Source organism: Ovis canadensis, chromosome 16 (assembly GCF_042477335.2).
Source record: "Ovis canadensis isolate MfBH-ARS-UI-01 breed Bighorn chromosome 16, ARS-UI_OviCan_v2, whole genome shotgun sequence".
NCBI lineage: Eukaryota > Metazoa > Chordata > Mammalia > Artiodactyla > Bovidae > Ovis > Ovis canadensis.
Window position 1 is genome coordinate 774,407 of NC_091260.1, and position 3,054 is coordinate 777,460.

Here is a 3,054-nt window from a genome sequence, read left to right on the forward strand (position 1 = left end):
CACATCGAAAAGGCCACCCAGAACCCTTATTCACCATGTCTGCTTTCAATCCATCAAGTTTGTCCAAATAACTGAAAATCTCAGTAACACTCTAAATAAAGAAAAAAGGATGAAGATGGAAACAAAAGATATATTCATACACTTGAACAATTGCTAAAAGTGGAAGTGGGGCAGTGGATTACATTATAATGTAGGTACCATATGATTTCCTGATTTTGGAGATTATGTGCTGGTTCTGCAGAAGGTACCCATTTTGGATAAAACACATAGAGTATTTTAGATGATGTGGCAAATGCTAGCACTTGTTCCCATTGCTAGGCATTTTCTGTACATTTTAAATGACTGGAAAGTATACTAGGTTTCAAAACAACCATGTCAATACCACAAAAGAAATTTAGCGCAGACAGGCAGGAAACTTTCTGATACAGGCCAAGACTTACCCAGATGAAGTTCAAGGGAAGCTGCGATGCTCACTGCCCGTGAAGGAGTCCACGTGGAATGAAGAAGTAGTGTGGGAAGTCTATTAGTAACCACCATGTCTTGGGTCCTCTGGATGACCTACTGCAGGAGAAACAGATCTTACAGATAAAATGTTCCACATCACTTCACAAAAAGTTGTTAGACTACATTCAGTAAAGCTGAATCATTTTGGATTAATTTACAATCATAAAATACTACCCTTTACAGTCCAAAAATCACTTGCATTTCTATACACTAATAACAATCAGGAAAAAAATATTAAGAAAATTCCACTTAAATAAAACATCTAGCAACAAACTTAATCAAGAACATAAAAAACCAGTAGTCAGAAAACTAGAAGGCACTGATAAAGAAACCAAAGAAAATACAAACACACAGAAAATTATTCCACGCTCATGCACTGGAACAATGAGGAATTAAAAGGTCCATTCCAACCAAAGTCATCAACAAATACACGGACTGCAATCACAAAATAATATTCAATGGCATTTTTCACAGAAATAGAAATATTCCTAATATTAGGCTGCTACTGTTGAACAGGACCTTAAACGGCCAAAAAGACTCTGAGAAAGAGGAACACAGCTGGAGGCATCTTCCTATCCCTCTTCAAACTACATCACGGAGCTGTAGTGACCACCACAGTGAGGAACTGGCAGGAACACAGACACATGGACTCCAGGAGAGAATAGAGAGCCCAGAAACGAACCCACCTGTACATGGTCAGTTCCTGAAAATCAAACCAGGAACGAGCGAAGAGGAAAGGACAGTCTTCTCAAGAAACAGTGACAGGAAAATGGCCACCTACACGGAAGAACATCAGTGTTCATCCTCTACATCATCTAACGCAAATCTAACTGAAAACCCACCGCTTTGCACACGGAGCTCTTTCCCCCTGAGTCCTCTGAGATGGACCTCCAGTCAGCCCTCAGCTGGACACAGGAAACGTCTACTCCATCCTCATTTTTCGCTCTTGCAGCGCCTCCCTGCTGGTGGGCACTGAGGCAACCCTGCTCCTCTCAGCCTGGATGCAGCCCTGTTATCCAGAAGCCTGAGCCCTGATGGTCCTGAGGAGACAAAGCTCCCGCCAGCTGCTCACGGAGCAGAGTCTAAAGGCAAAGCGTCCTGCGCCCGCGGGTCAGAGGGGCCTTTGGCGCCCCCTGCGGGCCACAAGAGAAGAGCGGGCAGCCCGGTGCTCACAGACCTCAGAGGGCTCACCCAGAAGCAGCTCTGCTGCGAGCACTCAGACTGGAAGCCCAAACTGAAATGGAGCAGAATAGCTCCATGACCCTCCGCAAAACATGGCTAAGGAACAATCAGAGCCTGCATGGAATGCAGCCATAAAAAGGAACACATTTGAGTTTGTTCTAATAAAGGGGAGGGAAGTCAGTCAAAGAGAGAAAAACATGGAATCTAGAAGGATGGTACTGACGAGTCTGTTCACAGAGCAGCAATGGAGGTGCAGACATAGAGAACAGACTTACAGACGAGGGTGGGGAACAAGAGGGAGAGGGTGAGATGAATGGAGAGAGCAGCATGGATGCAGGTACACCTACATTTGTAAATAGACAACCAATGGGAATTTGCTGTATGATTCAGGGAACTCAAACTGGGGCTCAGTAGTAACCTGGAGAGGTGGGAATGCGTGCGAGGTGGGAGGGAGATTCAAGAGCAAGAGGACATAGGTACACCTATGGTTAATTCATGTGGATGTATGACAAATCAAACCAATATTGTAAAGCAATGATCAATCAACTAAAAGAAATAACTTTAAAAAAATATGAACATAAACACAAACTTTGCAACAAGGTAACTCCATTTAAAAAACTATAGAATTTTAGAAAACTGCAAAAGTTCTACATGACCGTTGGTCTGGTGATCAGGTCTAACATACACAAAACAAGCCAACTTACCAAATTATGAATATAAATTATTTAAAACATTGCCTTTTATCATTTCATACATTTACCCTGTGGAGGACCTTACTCGAGAGAACCAAAAACAAACTGTTAAATGAACCACAGACCACCCACCCTGGCCAGGCAACAGAGAAAAGAAAACACTTGCAGGAATCATCTTACAACAGGAGGTCCTGGGAAGGAACAAGGAACGAACAAGCTACCACCAACCAGAATTCTGGAGAGGTCAGGAGATGGGAGGCTCCAGTTCAGAGGTCCTACCAACCTCCCAGGATCCACTTCGCTGGAATCCATCTCAGCTGAGTGATGCGTGTGCCCCCAAGAAGGATCCCAATTCAGAATGCCTGGCAAGAGACAAACCAGAAATGAGCCCGATGACCATAAAACCTGAGACTGTGAGCCACGTGACAGAGTGGTTCTCTCCGTTTCCCTCACCCTCCTGCCCTCCACCCTGGCAGCCCTTCCCAATAAAGCCTCTCGCTTGGACAGCACTCCTCTCCTCAGACAACTCATTGCCCAGTGTCAGACAAGAACTCACTCTCAAGCCCTGAAAGGGATCCCCCTTCCTTCATCAAAAGCAATATCCACGAGAAAATATCTTCAAAACGCTATCTTGCAGAGAAGGAAATCAGAGAAGGCAATGGCAGCCCACTCCAGT